Here is a 20,502-nt window from a genome sequence, read left to right on the forward strand (position 1 = left end):
AGTCATGCTCCAGATTCCGGCAATATAGCTAGTAGGACAGACACAGAGTACATAGTTTTACTACTGATCACAGTGATTTAGAGATTGGAACCCATAGTTCTGTGAGATCAGGCATCACTTCAAGATAAATTTACATTTTTAATAAATGCAAACTTTGGCTCAGCTAAACAAGGTACCTTGGGCTATATTAACTGTAGATAGATAAATTTGGCGTAATTAACCCTTGCACAGTCTAAACATACCATGTGCCAAAAATGATGTAAAGCACTGAATATGTGAGATAAAGTATGATGAATTCCATTGACAAATACAGGCAATAGCTTCCATTTAATTGAGAAGAAACCGTATACCTAGCACAAGTCTTTTTCTGTGCATTAACTTTTCATAATACAACTATATGAAGTATATAGTATAAAATAGTATATGAAACTATTTTATATATAAATAAAGGTGTTTCCAAAGGTTAAGAAAGGGCACGGTGAGAGTGAGAAGCACAGTCTGGGTGGGCAGGACAATCTAGTTGTCTATCTGTGCTTTAAACTCCAATAAACATCATCTCCCACACCACGGCATCTAACTCAGAGTCACATTTCAATTGCCAGCAAATGGAAGCCTCATAAACCCAAAATGTGAACGGCAATGAAGTTCATAGAGCACGCTTTGAGTGCACAGAGTATCTTTGCAAACATTATCTTTTTTTATTACACTTTATGTTTTAGGGTACATGTGCACAACGTGGAGGTTTGTTACAGATGTATACATGTGCCATGTAGGTGTGCTGCACCCATTAACTCATCATTTAACATTAGGTATATCTCCTATTGCTATCCCTTCCCCTCCCCCCAAACATTATCTTTTAAGACTTTCACAATCACGCCATGAGATTATTCCCATATCAAAAAGTAGGAAATGAAAGCCTGGAAAGAAGTTATATTGACATTAAACTGCTCTCAAACCCAAGTGTACAAATGATTCTTCTTGCAAAGAAATTCATATTCTACACAAAGTTCTATTTCAAAATGAATTCTGGAATTCAATTAAACACTCATCTGGAAAACGAGAGCTTAAGTGGAAATTCCTCACTGGTATTCAAGCAAATAAATTAAATAATGATATTAAACCTACATCTAATCTCTTATTATTACATATTCAAAGTTTGCTATACAGCTACCACTAAGTTATACATTTCCAGTGACACAAACCATAAAATGAATTTGTTTCTATTGGTACTAGCAAAAAAAAAAAACAACCTGCGTAGACAGCAAAAGGGTCAATCTACTAATTTATCTTCTAATAACTTTCCACCCAGGAGCATTCGTCCCTCTCATTAGACAGTTGTTCTATGCTTCTTTTTTTCACATTCTAATTGCCTCACCTGAACCAAAAAAAGAATGTGGATCTAGGATCAATACCTTTTGAAAAGTCATTTATTTCATTATATTATTTTTTCATATATCTGCATTATTGCATAGAATACCTGATTGGTCTTATGCTAAGTTTTTCATGTAACATTACCTCTGCAAGATGTTAATAAGTATCCTTCCAAAAATGTTTGAAAAATCTTGGGTAAAACATATTACGTAAGTTCCTGTTTTATAGTTTTCCAAGAGTTTTACTATCCTTGGCCAATGACAAAATTCAAAGCAGAGATACAGTACACAACTTTTGTAAAACTTACCTATTTTTCTTATAAGACTGTGGCTTTGTTTTGTTTTGTTTTGAACTTCTTTTCTGTGATGTGACATGAGACTGTGTGTTGAGTTAGGGGTGGGGACATACATTAACAGAGGTTTAGGAACTGCTTTGCTAAAGCAAGTTTGAGGAGAAAATGGGGAGACTAATACAAGATTTTCCTTTAAGCAGTGGGAGTTGAAGGGGTAGGTGGTTTTTGGAGAAAGAAGAGACCCATTCATGGCACAGGCTTCTTTATGTTTCTGCTCTGTGTGATACTTAATGAGGATACAGACATTCACTTCCTCTATTTCCCACCCCTGGCCGGGGGTAACCCAAAGGTACCTGATAAAGACACAGCCTTATAGCTGTATCAAGTATCCCTGAGTGTGTTAGGACTGGAGAGGCCTAAGGAATAAAAAACATACATGCATTAAATGGAACAAATACAGAGAAGAAGAAAACTCAGACATGGTACATTAATTGTGTACCTTTCCTTACAACCCAGCACATCACAGGGTACATGACCTGCTTCCTTTTGACCTGCTTCCTTTATGTTCACTGCATGAACAGGGAAGGGGGTTGGGGTACACGTGGGAGATAATTGTGTTTACTATGTACCTGGTATTAATACATCTATAGAGACAATTGGAATGACTATACTGGAGAAACAGCAAGAGAAGAACTGAAAAGGCTAAAACAAATACTTGGTTCTCTAAAAAATACTCCAAAGGATTTCTCATGTCTGACAAATTACATTTTAGTCTAATAGTAATAAGTGACCAAAACTAAGGTGATTTGATAAATATCATAAGGTATTTTATTGTGAAATTGATATCTATACGTATTGCTTATAAAGCTCAGTAATCTGTTCTTGAATTGAGAAATTACTGAGACAACATCAAAAGCTGTCATTTTTGTTTCCATGTTGTCGTTGTTATTGTTTGTGAGGTCAGAGCTTCTAAACTTTATGACTGTTTGAAAGGGGCCTATATAGACCTTGCCTGAATATTAAGTCATGTGAAATGATAAAAAGCTTTCTGATTTATTGGGTTAGACAAAGAAAAAATTGAGAAATTGAGCATCATTAAAATTAAAGACTTTTGTTATTAAAACTGTGCTTAGAATGAAAACAAAAGCCACAGGTTGGGAGAAAATTTTTTCAAAACATATTCAAAACATTTTCAAAACATATCAGATAAATTACTGGTATTTAAAGTATACAGAGAACTCGAAAATAAGAAAGAAAACAACTCATTTAAAAAATAGTCCAAAGGTCTAAATACAGCTGTCAAATGGGGATTTTGAAGTTACTAGTCATGTATCATTAGGGAACTGCAAGTCACAGCAACCGTGAGATATTATTACATGACTATTAAAATGACCAATATCCAAAAGTCTGATGATACCAAAAGCTGGCAAATGTGAGGAGAAACAGGAACTTTTATTCATTGCTTGTGAGAATGCAGAATAGTACAGCTACTTTGGCAGTCAGTTTGGCAGTTTCTTATAAAACTAAACATACTCCTACCACACAACCCAGCAATTACATTCCCGGTATTTACTTAAAGGATTTGAAAACTTACATGCACACAAAAGCCTTCTTCCCATGAATGTTACAGGAGCCTTATTCATGATCACTAAAATCGAAATGTCCTTCAGGAAGTGAGTGGAAAAATAAACTGTGGTATATCCAGGCAATGGAATAGTATTCTGTCAAGCTACAGAAGACACACAGGAACCTTTAAATGCATATTGCCAAGTGAAAGAAGCCAGTCTGAAAAGTCTACATACCGTATGATTCAACTACATGACCTTCTGGAGAAAGCAAAACTATGGAGACAGTAAAGAGATCAGTGACTATTAGGGATTTGGAGGAGATTTGTGCAGTCTAAACATGTCATGTGCCAACAATGACGTAAAGATATGTGAGATAAAGTATGACGAATTCTATTGACAAACACACGCAATGGCTTCCATTTAACTGAGAAGAAACCATATACCTAGCACAAGTCTTTTTCTGTGCATTAACTTTTTGTAATACAACTATATGAAGTTATAGCCTATTTTATATATGAATAAAAGCATTTCCAAAGGTTAAGAAAGGGCACAGTGAGAGTGAGAAGCACAGTCTGGGTAGGCAGGTCAATCTAGTTTTCTATCTGTGCTTTAAACTGCTATAACCATCAACTCAATCTACTAATTTATCTTCTACATAAATTAGTAGAGGAAACGATGAACGGATGGAGCAAGGAAGAATTTTAGGAGAGTGAATCCATTATTCTGTATGACACTGTAATGAGGATTATTTGTCATTACACATTTGACAAAACCTATAGAATTCATAAGACAAGGAGTAAACTCTAATACAAACTACATACTTTAGTCAATAGTAATGTACCAATATTGACTCATCAACTATAACAAATGTACCACACTATTGCAAGATGTTAAAAATCGGGGAAATTGGGGTAGAGGCTGAGGATGACGTGTGAATGCTTATTCACTTCTTTCTACAAACCTAAAATTGCTTTTAAAGAGTCAATAAAAATTAAAACAAGGCAGGGTTTTCATGCAATGGAAAAAAACACACAACTTTAGTAAGTGACTCATAATTATGCTTATGCCACTTTGCTAGATTACACTTCATTAATAAATATAGTTTCATTCTTTATGTTATAAAGCAGAATAAAGTCAGATATCTAGAGAAATTGATTTTAATGATTAGAGTAAAAGCATTTTCACCTCCAACGTCAGAATGAGTTCTTCAGAATCAGTCCATTTTATAGTTAAATCAATCATTGATTTTAAAAAAATATTGAGAAAAACTTTAACTTCACTTTTTCCATCAAACTCAATGTCATGACAGCATTGTCATTTCAATCTAGGATTAAAACCTATTTCTGGACCCAGTGGACTTACTGTGATAGATTCTGAAAATGTCAGACGTTAAAGTCCAGTCTTTGATCTGCTGTCCTCTGCAGTTATCAAAAGGTCAGTTTATCCTGCTTCTTTTCTCTCTTTTTCATATATCTTGCACTTCAGCTTAATATTAGTATTAAGCTAAATTTCTTATTTTATTTTGATTGATAAAGGAAAACAGATTGTTTCAATACAGTTACTGAGAATAAGCAGCAAAACGTACTTATAAAGTACACAAGAGAGCTATAAGATAAAAAATTTGTTCAAAAAAAGATTTGGAAATTTTTATTGCATGAATGTTCAAATGGAAAGGAAAACTTTCTGGATTCTTTTTCCACCACACAGGAGTAGCAGCACTAAAGTAGTGAATAATGTCCGTTCAATTGGTAGTTTTCATGTATTTCTGATATCAGAAATGGACTGTTAGTAACTAGTTTTAAAAGCAGAGCATTTTTGTGCATGGCATTCCCCTGAATTCCAAAGCCCAAACTTAACTTAGGCTAATTTCTCTCTGCTGGGAGCCCCATTAATTTCTCATAGATAACATTTCATATATATGCGGCATTCTGATGATGTAAAGGAATTCACACCTTATGGGCCTACAAGCCAAATTTAATCAATGGCTTGCTTCATATGGCTGAGAGCTAAAAATTGTTTTGGCATTTTGGAAGTGTTTAAAGAAGGAGAAGGAAGGGGAGAAGAAGAATGAGTAGATGAAGGAGAGACAGAGACTACATATGGCCAGCAAAGCCTATAATATTTACTGTCTAGTTCTTTACACAAAGAACTTTTCCAATCTTGAACAAAACACACACATTTTCGTTATGCCAAAAAAGGACTACAATAAGTCTTCACTTAACATCATTGACAGGTGCTTGAAAACTGGTCATAGGTATATATATTTATGGTCACGTGATGTTTTGATACACGCATACGGAGGGATAAATTGGGGATGGTTAATTGGTACAAAAATACAGTCAGCGAAACCCATTTTACCATAGGTTGACATCAAAAGAGTTCAGCTTCTATGGCTTTTGGTAACTAAAACGTCAACAAACTTGTAAATAAAGATCAAAACACTTCTAATATTAAATGCTGAAATAAATTTCAGCTATTCATACGTTTAAGATTAATAAAAGCTAGTAAAATCATTATTTACCTACTTATTTCAGTTTAGGGTTGCAGTTGACCGCAGCCTATCCTGTCAGCTCAGGACGCAATGTGGGAACCAGCCCTGGACAGGGTGCCGTCGCATTGCAGGTGCACTCACACATACCCACAGTTACTCAGACTGGGACCACATAGACACGTCAATCAACCTCACATGCACAGCCTTGGGAAGTGAGAGGAAACTGGAGCATCCAGAGAATATCAATGCAGACATGGGGAGAATACATAAGCTCTACACAGACAGTGAACCCCAATTGGAATCAATTTGTTTTTTCTCATCAACATCATAATGAAATGACATTGAATGAAACGTCGTTATTCAAAGACCTGTTGTACTCAGTTCTAAACATTTCAGAATTAAGAGATCTACACACATCCTCTTCTATATAATGGAGTGGGTCTCTTAAAATTTCCTGGCAACATACTCTTAGCCTGCCTAGGAAACACTTTAGAATACAACTGCATTATAATAAATTTTCATATTCTATTCATATCTTCATATTTCTCCCTCTACTTATTAAGGTATAGTCTTGTATATGTAATCCTTCAGTTCCTGAACAAGGTGAACATATGATCTCATGATGTGTGTTTTAATTTCTTAACTTTGTTGAGATTTGGGAATGTGAGGATGATGGAAAGGAAAGAAAGGAATTCAGCAGCTATAAAAGAAATCTGACCTTTAATTTTTTTATTGAATTTGTTTCTTGTTTTATTTTTCCTTCCTTTGCACAAATGAGAACTTCTAGTTTTACAAAGGGTACCATCAACTTTAGGACAAAAATTTGTATTTGTGGCATAACACAAGTTGGAGACACAATGATTTAGAGATTGCATATCAATTTTATCAAATAAATGTGATAAAGTAGGTGATATGCACACACACACACATTTGTAGTGACAAAACCATTGACACAGATACCCAGATGGCACTTAATGTACTTTCAGCCTTAAATTCTTTCTCAAGGACAAGCCATTTGTTTGCAAATGATTTAGCATTCAAAAATGATTAAACACGGGAAAAAATGCATTGCACATAAAGTTCAGATTACAAGTGAATTAAAGTCACACTAATATAACTATAATTTATAATGAATTCAAATGGCTTTCAGAAGGGTCATCTGTGGAAGGTGAAGAGCAATCTGAATTTATTTTTCTGGTAACTGGTCACAGCAATGTTTTCTAGACTAGTGAGTGAGTGCTCATACAGCACCATGTGTGTTCAACAACACATAAAGTTGGATGACAAAATCTACTTTAGTGAGAAGGTAGCTATTTCCAGGGGCACCAATAGTAATGTCAGTTTTGAGTCTTGGGTTTGCTTTTGTTTGTTTACAAGGCGATGAAATGTTTAAGGAAAAAATAAATTCTACCAATCCATGTTGAGTGAACATTTCAATCCTTGTAAAGACCAAAGTCAGCTGCCACCATGCCATGCAAACCTTATAGTACATGACATGTTAAATCGGTAACCTCGAAAGGGACTTCTGAGAAGCTATGAGTAAAAGGCACATACAAAATGCCTCTGAGATGAATTCACAAATGAAATGGAAAAGGATAACTGTGTACATCCAAGAAGAATAGTAATTAACAGAAAACAAGAACACTTCTAAATTGAAAGAATCCCTAAAGTAAAAGAAGACCAAAGAAAAAGAAATAAAGATGAGAAGTGAAATGAGGCAGAAATGGTGAGCGACAAGGAGATACACTGAGAAAAAAAGTAGCTAAAGTTAGTGTGTTATTATTTCAGCAAAATTAAGTATATCAATACTGAGAAATATGACTTGAAATAGATTCAGTACCTCAAGCAGAAACATAAACAAATAACATCTGGGTTTTTCTTTTGATAACCAGTATTTTAAATACAAAAATCTAAAAATTTTGTCTTTGTGTAAGAGTTACACATTTATCATACCAATCAATAACAAAAAGGCGCTATAAATACTGTATGGAAATAAATGTCCTAACAGATGTTAACCAGACATCAGTCTTCACCGGTAAGGATTAGATTTGAAGGTGTTTGCAGATAATTAAAACTTGTTTTTATAACATAACTTAGCAGCTAAGTAGTATAATGAAAATGGGATATTCAAATTATAAGATATAAAATATTAAAGATAGAAGAACATGTTTATTTTTTCAATATAAATATTGTTACAGCTCAGAGAAACAGTATGAAATCTCAGGGCTCATGAAAGGCCACATTCTAGAGATAGTGATTGACAGGTATGGTAATTCCCCTACAGCGTGGTGCCTGTTGTCATGGAGTAGCATGTCTCCTACAGGGTACTACCAGCAGGTTCATGTAGGAAGAGCCAATAGTCCATGTGAGAAACCCCGGAAGGCTAAAGATAGAAGGAAATATTTGTGCCACGTTGAAGAGCAAGTTCACCAGGTGAATTGGCATGTGGCTAGGGTACAACTTCCCATACATATATAAATAATGAAACACACAAAAAATTATCAGAAAAGTATTTTATTATTATTAGAGTCACGATTAGCACTCTCCTCATCAGGAGAGTTTTAGGTTTTTTTCTAGCCCTACTCTATACTTTTTAAACACAGTCTCCAAGTTTCAAAATAAAAGTTTCTTATTTTTAATTCAAATCTCAATTAAAATAAAACAAAAACCGAAAATGTAGAAGTTCCTTATTTTGACCATCTATATATCATACACAACAAAAAGACTGATAAAATTCCACTAAACACAACAGCTAGATCCGTATTCCCGTTACTGCTTAAGCCCATTCCAATAAGGATTTTATACCAAATCTGCCCTTGCCAAGGCTACCTGGGGCCTTCATTTTATTATTTGCAATGGACAATTTTAACTTCACATCCATGTTGGCTTCCTTACATCCTAGATGCACATACAGCCAGATTTTTTCCATCAGATGTGATTTGATCCTCCAAATTCGGAATGCCTTGATGACCTCCTCTTTATCTAAAGATCACTTTAAAAAGCCTGAAGTATTTGGCTCTTCCCTAAATCTTTGGCCAGATGTAATGTCATCCTCCCATTGGCTTTCTTTGTCCAAACTACATTAGCCTTATCTCAGATCTTCAAACAAGTTATATTTCCTGCCTAAGATCTTTCTATGAGTGAGTGAAAGGTGTGACGAAGATAGTTCCTCTTTGCCCCCAAAGGTTTCATTGATCACGCTGATAATGAATTTACTGTTATTTTAATCTCTTACTGTTATACTCAGGCTTAAATTCTCTACCCTACACACTTCAGTTGACATAATTTTAATTTCCACTGTGATGCTTCTCTCTCTTCTGTCAACACTCTCTCCTCACAGGGTTTCATCCAGATCAGGAGTCAGTAACATTTTTGACAAAGAGCCAGATAGTAAATATTGCAGGCTTTGTGTTGCCAAGAGGCAAATTTATGGAACTTTCCCTGCTGAAAAATTTCCCTGTATTTTACATTTTAGACTTATAAATGCCACACGTACTTATAACTCATGAGCCATACAAAAATAGGTGGCAGACCAGATCTGGCTCATGGGCTATAATAGTTTTCCAACCCCTCACCTAGATTCATGACTTTAGGCATGCTCTATAGGCTACGATGATCTAACTCACATCTCTAGCCAAGTCAACTTGTCAGTGCCTACTTGATGTCTCCACTTGGATTCTAACTAGCGTCTTAATTTAAGATTAAAAAATGTAAAATCAATCACACATACGCACCTACCCACACCTCTGTCACTTGCAAACTGCCTCATGTCATCAAGACTTTGCCATATCACTAAAAGTGACCATAATCCCCCATGTCCCTAAATCCAAATACCTTGATATAATTCTTGCTCAGTAAATTCAATCATCTTCAAATCAACTTCCAATCTCAACTGATTTTCTCCAACTTTATTGCTACACTCATAATCCCAACTACCATCATCCTTCAACTGGACAGGTGCAATAGTCAGCTAAATGAACCCCCTTCCTTCACTAGTGTACCCTTCCACAATAGTACACCCTCCTAAGAGCTAACCTCATCGTATCACACATCCATCATACACTTTTCAATGTAGTTAATTTATATTCACATTTTGATATAAGATCTAGATTTGGTCCCTGAGAACACTCATGTAATCTCTCTCCATGCTCTTCCTTCATGGACATTCCAGCCAAACCGGCCTTCTTTTCTTTGTAAGAAACTATCAAGCTCTCTTTTTAAATTACAGAATCTTTATATCTGCCCTTCTTTCTGCTCAGAGCACCCCAGATCTTCAAAGTACCTTCCTCTTTGTCTTCACTCAACTCTCAAATGAAATATTACCTCCTCAGAGAGAAAAATGCTCTGAAATACCTACAGCCAGATCAGTGCCTTCCTCCTTGACAGTTTTACTCAGCCATGTTATCACATGTAATCTTCTTCGTAGTAGTGTACTTTATAGCCCTTCACACCATTGCTTTGTTGAGGTATTTGTATGTCTTCCTCCTCTTTCCCTCCTCACTACAGTATAGCCAATTGTGTCTTTGCCTTCTTCACTGCTATATCCCCTAGTGCCTGGTAGGCTTTCTATAAACAGCCATTTATTGACTTATTGACTACATGTATATGCTAATCCTTTTTACTAATTGTTGTTACACTATAAATTTCTCTTCTCCCTCTCTTCGCTTCCCTCTTCTCATGTCCCTTGATGCTTCCTACTCAATATTAACATGGACATCATTTTGTGTCTTCAGCATTTCTCTTTTCATTATATTATGATAGGTTAATTTTCCTAAGAAAACACTATTTTGACAAAAGCAAAGCATTAAAGTAAAGCAGCATAGGATCAATTTTTTCCTATTGAAAAGGAAACACCATCTTTCCGAGAAGACAATTCCACCAGGAAACAAAAAAAACACACACATTTCCGGTAAGTCCTAGTTCCCAAGACTTGAAGCCAGTATGTTTTTCCACTTTCAAGTATCCTTGACTGTAGAGATAAAAGGTATCCACTTAGAGATATTAACTCATTACCACTGCCTAAATTTGGTTTCCAGAAACACAACTTAATATGACATCAATGGATGTGATAATCATTTGAAAGTAGCTTTATCAAAATCATCCAACAGAACAAGTTACTTTCCTAATTAGCATCCTCGGTTAAATACCTAAATCTGATGAATAATAAGTTATGCATTATGCTAAATTGCATTGGCTCACTATCTTAGAATGCTTTCAAACTAATTAAAAATGAGATATTCAGTGATGAGAAACATAAAAAGATAAAAACCTATTTCAATCAGTTTAAATTAGAATTTAACATTTCTTCAATACGCTCTTTTGTAGTCAATTGCAAGAGTAATAAAGCAAAATTATTGAGTCTATAATAGTGACCGTTCAAAATTCATAGTGAATTATTAAAAAGAAAACTAAGGTCCCTGCCAACTTTCCACCTCACTTCAAAGCATAGCCAAGGTCATTACAACAGCAAGTAAAAGACTCCACACAATTCCCACTTCTTCGCCTCTATACTGTTACTTCTGGAATCTTCTACTGCTCCAAATTGTGTGTTTGCTCCAGACTCAGCAGTTCTCACCACCTTGTTCTTCCAATTGCCATCTTCTCTGTGCGGCCTTTCTTGACTACCCAGTTAAAAATTATCCTATCAAAATTATCTGATCCCCATCCAGGATTACTTTTCACCATCTAACTTACGATACTTTGCATATTTATGTGGCTCATTGTCTGTTATCTGTCTCCCTAAGGTAGAATGCGAGCTTCATGATGGCAGAGTTTTGGTCAATTTCCTTCACTCAATAATTCCTGACCCAAAGTAAACACTTCATAAGTATTTTTTGAATATACTAATATATAGTCCGAATTATCAAGGAACTTATAAATAAATAAAGACACAACCCAGCATATAGTGCAGCTTGAGAAATGTTGATAGTGTGGTACAGGAGGAGGTATGTAAACTATGAGAAGCAACAGTTAAATAAGAAGCAATCCAGAAAGACATACAGTGTGGGTGACATCTGAGTTAAAGGACAGAAGGTAAGAAGATAACCAGATGGAGAAAAGAGAGGAAGATCTTACAAACAAGCATCAGAAGTTACCATAAGAAAAGCAAGTACAAAATCATCAGAAGAAAAACAATTGCATCCCAGTTATTACCACAAACATAATTAACTATGAAAACCCAGAACAGTTCATGCTTTGATAATGCTAAAGTTGATACGTAGATTAAGATGTGATATAACAATCTGCAAATCTTAGTTTTCAGAAAACCTTTTTAGGCAAGATATGATGATTTAAGGAAGAAAAGTTGCTGATGGATGAGGCATGTTGTCCCTTAAAGACAAACACTATGAAGACTGCGTACAGCCTTTATAATGGAAAGGTGCCACGTTTTTTCTTTTCTAAGTCCTTGGAATCTCAGTTGGCAACTTTGAAATTCATGTGTAATTCATGAGCTTTTTAAAAGAAATGTAATAAGTAACACAAGTGATTCTAGAGCTTGTCTTTAGGCTGAGGTAGATATTGGCATTATAAATTGAAGTGCTAGAAAGGAACAATAAGAATTAAGAATAAGCAGTAATTTCTGCCAAGATCTGTGGCACCCAGTCTCACACATAAGGCTTTTTGGAATCTCTTGGTTTCCAAGGTTCAGGCTCTCATACTTTAGTTTGTACATAAAGGACTTAAGTTATTCTTAAAGCACAGTTTTAGCACTTCACACCAGGAGATGGTTATGAGGCTGATCACAGGATAAAGTGAAATAGGATGTGTGCCTACTTGTAGAAGGAACCTCGTTCCTTTTGCCATTCTATTCCTACTTTTCTGGCAGGAAAGTCCTAGAAAAAATTTCATATACAGATTAATTTTAAACAATTTACATTATATTTTACTATTAATAGCTTCTAGAATATCTTAGCTTAGGCTGGCCCTGGTGGCTCACACTTGAAATCCCAGAATTTTGGGAGGCTGAAGTGGGCGGATCAACTGAAGTCAGGAGTTTGAGACTAGCCTAGCCAACATGGTCAAACCTAGTCTCTACTAAAAATCCAAAAATTAGCCGGGTGTGGTGATGCGTACCTGTAATCCCAGCTACACAGAAGGCTGAGGCAGGAGAACCATTGAGCCTGGGAGGTGGAGGCCGCAGTGAGCCAAGATTGTGTCACTGCACTCCAGCCTGGGCAACAGAGCAAGACTCTGTCTCACAAAAACAAAAAACAAACAAACAAAAAAAGAGTATCTTAGCTTATATATTTCTCACATCTGATCCTACCACTTTACTTCTTTTTTCCTGTTTATACCAATTATTTCTATTCCTCTTTACATATAGGCAGAAAGATAAGACTAAAATGTGTCATAGACAATGACATCTAGTAAATTGACGTATTCTTCATGTTTAATTCCACAACAGATTTCAAATACAACCAAAATCTCCAAATAAAATCTTAATTCTAAATTGAGTGCTTGTACAGTCTTCAAATATGTTCAAATAGAACATCAAAGCTCAATAAAAATAGTTATATCACTTGGGATGGTGTTTAAAATATTTTTTCCTAAATAAATTCAGCTTCAGAGGATGAGAAAACCTTCGTTAGGAGATGTTTTAAAGAACAAATTAAGTTAAATGTGAAGGAAATCATACTTTATTTTGTTGAATAGTAAGATTTTTTTGTTGCTATTGTGAATTAATGCCATCCAAATATTGAGTGATGTAATTCAATTTAGTAAAAGAAAAAAGTCTAAATTATCAACTTCTTTCCTTATAAAAATGAAATATGCTATAACTTGCATTTTTTCCATGGCAATGACCCTGATGATCAGAGAGGTTAAAACCTAAAAACATTTAAAATCATATAATCTAAATTATAAAAAAGAAATCCCTTTCTTCAGAAAAAATAATTTTTTAAGGAAGCACTCATAAACAAATCTCTACTAGTAGATATACAGCATACACATCTCTTACTATCTCCCATGCAGACTGCATAAAAAGGCGTGCTGGCTACTTTTAAGAAAACAACATTCAGATGTCTGGAAAGTATCTGAAATGCATGATTAATCTACACAGATAATTTTCTCAAGAAACCAAATTTTGAAGACAAGTAATTCAAAAGTCTATTGTCTATAAAGTAAATCCGCTGGTATACTTAAACTGCTGTAATCCTTTCTCTGTTTACCTTATAGTGTGCACCTCTCAAGCTATGGGAATGCATGTCTTCTCTAAGAAGAGCTGACTTCTTTTGTAGGAAAAAGCTGTTGGAAATGACTGTTAGGATTTCAAATGTTTGGGAGTGTGTATTCATGTGGGTTTTACGTGTTGAATATTTGCATTTGTAATTTTAAGATGCTTAAATCAAAAACTAAAATGACCTATGCAACATAATTCTGCCATAGGATAAATTAAATTCAATTAAATGTTCCCATACAAATTATTATCTACCACAATGTAAAAATATTTATATATCACAAAGATGTAAGAAACACTGACTTCTATTATACAGCAGAGTTCAATTTCACTACTACTTAGCTTGATGATATTTTAAGGTCATGTCTCTTGGAATACACATTCAATATTCATTGCCAAACGTCTGAGCTCACCTCTCTTGAAGCAATATTCAATTATCAAAGGAAAATAATTTACCAAGCAACCTCACAAAACACAAACTCTAGGTAGCATCAAGGTTTTTCAAAGTGATTATTCCTTACTGGTCGAGATCCTAAGATATTAAAACTCATAGATCACATGATCTGAGATTTTCTAATTGAAAAGCTGTAGCTGTAAACCTTTCATTCAAAGTCGGATACTACTTTCAGCTGTCAAAAGAATTATGCAATCACTTAAACTTCTGGAATGAAAGAGAAAATGAAGGGAACAATAAAAGTAACTGAAATGCACTGAGAAATGAACATAAGGAACCAAATGGAGGCAAAGACAGAGAGAGAGAGAGAGAGGGCTGTTTATCTAACCTTCCCTTCTTGAGTGGGTTTTCTCTGATATCTCTAGAGAACAATTGGATGTGTAACAATGAAATACAAAACACAAGATACTGTCTTCGTATAATTACTTGTAATGATTCCAAGATGGCATAATTTGAGAACTTGCTAAATAGGACAACAAAGTGATCTGCTTTTCCAAAATTTTGCCCCTTAGCTTATATATTATTTCATGGTGAAGATCAATAAAACTGAAAATTGGAATTGCCAGATATTATCAGATTTTATTTTTTGAATGCTTAACAGCTGACCCAAAATCTGGTCATAAAAATGGAAGTTAAATTAAATTGTCCTCAAAATTTAAGTTTGCTACATTTGTAAGAACCACTTGCTTCTTCAAAATCTCAAACTTTCTCATATCTAGCAGCAAATTGAAATTAGGAATTTAAGCATGTAAATTCATCATGGAAACCAAATTGATTAAAATTTTCTGTGTATTCATGATAATGTTTAAAATTTTTACTACATTTAAACCCTAAGTTAGTTACAAAAACCCTAAAATTATGCTTGTTTAAAAACTTGGGCTAACTTGCTTTTGAAAACATACTGACATATTCGTTCCATTCTTCTTATAATTATTTTTTTGTCACTCCCAAGCAGCACACCATTGTATATATCCCCAAAACGGCACTTCTTTGTTAAAGCCATTAGGACAGAAATATTTTTGAGCCAGATGCAATGGCTCATGCCTGTAATGTCAGTACTTTGGGAGGCCTAGGTTAGAGGACTGCTTGAGGATAGGAGTTTGTGACCTGCCTGGGCAACATAGCAAGACCCAGTCTTTACAAATGAAATGAAAATAAAATATAAAATAAACTGGCTGGACAAAGTAGTGCACGCCTGTGGTCATAGCTACCAGGAGGCTGAGATGAGAGGACCATATGAACCCAGGAGTTTGGGGCTGAGAATGAGCTATGACTGCACCACTGCACTTCAGCCAGAACTATGGGTTGGTGAGTTAGAAATAAGTTCTCAGTTCTGAATATAATAACTGCTCCTGGCACTCCCCAGAATGAGCTGGGTTTTCTTTTGCCTCTCTATAGTCCCTCTTCCTCAGGAAATACCCCCATGGTTCTGCCCGCTGTGCTATTAATTACACCAATGCTTATTATATGTCAGTTCAGTTTTATCTAGATTCTCCCAAAGTCAGTGCTGAACTTAGTTGTTTGAAAATGTATATATTGTAATAGTTACCAAAAAGACCAAATACAGCTAGATATTTATGCTATTTGTTTTATTTCCATCGTAGGTATATTTCCTTTTAAAATTCATATATATCTTTCTCTAAGGATTGTCTCCGTTTTCAGATGTTAAGCACTTTCTCATGCACACACCACCTAAGCAGCAAAGACAGAGTCCACGTCAGGGAATGTCACATTCAGGATAAGTACCTATTATTCTGTAACTCAGAAGTAGGAAAATGGATGTCCTCAAGCAGATGCTTTTCTTGACAGATACAAAAATTTGACAAGGATCACTGACTGACTTCCAACCCACCATTCATCACTTTTATCTTATTTTGACCCTAAGGGTCCCAGAGGGATAATGGCACTACATTCCTATTTAGAATTCAGATTTCAGATTGCATTTCTTATATCATTGTTTATAAGTAGTGGTTGCACACAGTCGCGATAATACTATGACATTAATCTACATTCCTCGTTAAATCGATTTTTGTCTTCCGTTTTTGAGCTTAGCTACAATTTCTCACACGGTTTCTCTAGGAAGATTCCTCAATGACTGAAACATTTAGAACATGGTTGATTCATAAATACGACACTGGGATTCCCCAGTGACTGAAACATTTTGAACATGGTCCATTCATAAATACGACACTGGGATTCCCCAATGACTGAAACATTTAGAACATGGTCCACTCATAAATACGACACTGGGATTCCCCAATGACTGAAACATTTAGAACATGGTCCATTCATAAATACGACACTGGGATTCCCCAATGACTGAAACTTTTAGAACATGGTCCATTCATAAATATGACATTGGGATTCCCCAATGACTGAAACATTTAGAACATGGTCCATTCATAAATATGACATTGGGATTCCCCAATGATTGAAAAATTTAGAACATGGTCTATTCATAAATATGAAGAGCTTGTGTAGAAAGTATAATTTACTTATCCTATTATGCTTAAGAAATTATGTGAAATAATGTGAAAATAATCTTAAAACATTTGCATGCATATTTGCTGCAAGAGTCATCTTTCATTGATACTTAATCATAATCATGGACATGGTGGGTCCCAATAACCAATATTTAATGCAAGACTGTAAATTTAATAGAGAGAAAACCTTATTTATAAATTTTCATGTGTTCTTTTCTTGACAATAAGGAGCTGTGAGATTTGTATTTTAAAAGATACTTAGTAATAAAAACTTTAATTTTTAAAACTTTTATTTTTAAATTCTGCTTAATTGCATAAAAGTTAAAAGGTAATATTTAATATTTAATGAGGCTTATTGAGCTAAATGATGATATGCAGCTTGGGTTATACTTGCAATTATAAGATTTGCTCATTATACCTAAGCAATCTCCTTCACTCAATCTAGCTACCACTAAGGAAGCAAAATTCCCTGAATCATAGTATCAAAGCATTCCATTATGTTTTCTATTAAGTTGTTTTGTTCTTTGAATCATTGTCTATTTTAATTTATCCTTTTAGAAAGAAAACAAATTACTTAATTTGCATTTCCCACTAGAAGCTTCACTACAGCTAGACTTGGAATTGATTTCAGGCCATTTTTTAATAAATGATGGTCCCTAGTGAAAGATAGAATACTTGAGCCATCAATATTGAGTAAATAAAAGGGTTTGGGTAAATAAGAGAGAAGATACCTATTTTTCTCAAATATTTTAATTATCTAATAACCTATTCCTCATCTAAAACAAGCCACAATTACTGGAAATGATGGTCAGAGGAAGGTATTAGCAACCCTGTGTAATACTACATGTCATGTTGGATCACTATTACAGAGAAACAGTTGTCATGCTGCATTTTAGTAATTCTACACATCACCAGAGAAATAGACAACTCTTATAGCCAAAGAAATCCAACGTAGTTACTGTCTACATATTCTTGTTTTAGACCTTTGGTGAAAAAAACTACTATGTGTATTGAATATATTTTACATTAGTTTTATGACAAAAAAGAAAAATGAGAATTCTATTAGATGCAAATACAAATTCTGAATGACAGGAAAGAAAAATTAAAATCAAAGCTGATCTTAATTAACAAAATGTATTATCTGCTTACATGTATATACAACTGTTCATATAAAGGCACAGATGCATTTGTGGTTTTGAAAAATATCTATTTCATTTCAAAACTTCATTGAACAATATTACATATGGCAAGAAAACTGCTTTTTTTGAAGGATCTTTTAAAAAGTGTTAAACTTCATTAGATACTTCAAACTAGCAAAGCTCAACTTCATCACAATTATATAATAACACTGCACACTTTCAATTTTATCTGGAGAAATATACCTATCCCTTGAAATAACTCTGTAAACTTCCTGCTCACAGATTTCATTTCAAGCCTTGAAAATGCAGGAAATCAATGCCGAATATACTTGCCCGGAAAGGAAAAGAAAATTTCAGCGATGTCAGGATGTTTTATCACATAAAATACAGAATTGCAATTTGTATCTGAGCAGGCAACACACCTCCAAAAATAATACAATACTTATCACAAAATACATTCACAGATACTAGATTTGGCACAAACCACTCCATACAGCTATTGATGAAATCAGTATTGAAAGCCTTATTACAAAATCTATGGCCTTTTTCTACGCTCCAACAGACATTTCAGGATGCCACAACCTTGCAGCTCCACTCTCTCATTAATTTCCCCTAAATACACTTGGCAGAAGAATGAGAAACATCACATTTTTCATTTAATTTCTAAAGAACATCGCATCCTTTAAGAATAGGTTCTTGAAATTTTAAAATGTAAAACATAAAAACCCTAAAGAGACAAACATCCAAAAACATAAAAACCCTAAACAGACAAACGTCCAAAAACTTTTCTTCAAAATCACGACAACTTTATATGCTACGTGTTCTTGTAAAATACCACACACACAAACTCACAGGCACACCCACCCACCCAAAACCCACACACACGCATATTTATGGCCTCGTAACACCTCACATATATATACATACCACCAACTACAACAGAGACACATGCATATATATGGCTTCATAAAACCTCACATATATATACATATCATCAATTACAACAGAGAAAAGCCAATTTCAGAAAGATGGCTTCAATTTTGATGCATTTACTCACACCTAATTCTATTTCAATTTAACTGGTGCAGAGATATTACAATACCCTGTAACAAAAACCTGACGGAAGATTGTAAAAAATTGCTTAAACATCAAACCAAAGACTCAACATAATTTCATCACAAAGTGAAATTCGCATCCAACTCGCAAAGAATTAGAAAATCCTTGCACTTACCTTGGCCTTGTCCATTCCCCAGATGACCCCAAAAGACCACCGTCATCATCAACAGCCCCGGAGCCCACGTCCACATCCTTCTAGTGACACGCTCATGTCTTCTGGCCATTGCATCTTAAACTCTGCATATTCAGTGGGGTGGATGTGAAAGTACAATAAATTACATTCTTAGAGAAATACACTATGACTCAAATCCCATATCTAATATGCACTGTGCATTTCTGAATTATCCTGCCTACAAGGAGGTATATTTGAAAATCATGCTTCCCTTTAGGGTTGTCATATTGATGATTAATACGAAAGCTCATTCATTTTTAATCTTTAAGCATTCATCTGAATAACATTTTTAATATCATTTTCCAAAACAGGCCACTTAACCTATGAATGTTAAAAAGTACTCCGGATATACATATTGGAGTTCAGTCAAGCAAAAGCATGGTGTATGGACACTACTTAAGTATAACTTGATATTTAGGCAAATTGATGAATTTAACATACCATGTAATCTCTACATATATACAAAAGGACTTTTCAACACATTTATGTAAGTTTTGCATAAATACCCTTGAAAATATTCTTAAGTTTTAAGTGGTATTCTAATTATGTCAGTAATTTTAACTGAATAAAGAGATGCATCATGTGCAAAAACTAATCTTGTTTACTTAAAATTGAGAGTAAAATTAATTATAGAAGGTACAAAACACTTGTAATTTTGATTTCAGATATATGACCCACAGGAACCTTCATATATACAAATATTATACACATATATGCAATGTATATTTGAATGTTCATTTTGAAACTGTTTTTCATACTGATACATGAAAATACTTAAATGTCCACCAAAGCAAGGTTATTTATTCATACATTTGAATGATATACAGTAGCTCAAAAGAATAAACTTGAGTTGCATGTACTAATATGGATAAGTGCCCAAAATGAATAGTGAAGCAAAATTAGCAAATTTAATAATGATAAGTTCAAAACTACACCTTTCATATGTAAACATGTGCAATAGTTAAAACTATACATTTTATGTTGCATAAATATATAATACAGTATGATAACGCATAAGAATGATAAACACCTTCAAGACCAAAGTTAGGAAATTACAAGACTACAATTTAGATGGTTACTAGGTGGAATTTTAAATCAGAGGTTACTCCTAAATCCCAATTTTTCCACAGTTGACAAAATACGGAGTTAAGAAAAATAAACTTAATGATTTCCAGAATGAACGCTTTATTCAAAATGCTACGTAATTACAATTCTAATAAACTTGCAAGGGAATCCAGTC

This window comes from Symphalangus syndactylus, chromosome 2 (genome assembly GCF_028878055.3).
Source record: "Symphalangus syndactylus isolate Jambi chromosome 2, NHGRI_mSymSyn1-v2.1_pri, whole genome shotgun sequence".
Classification (NCBI taxonomy): Eukaryota; Metazoa; Chordata; class Mammalia; order Primates; family Hylobatidae; genus Symphalangus; species Symphalangus syndactylus.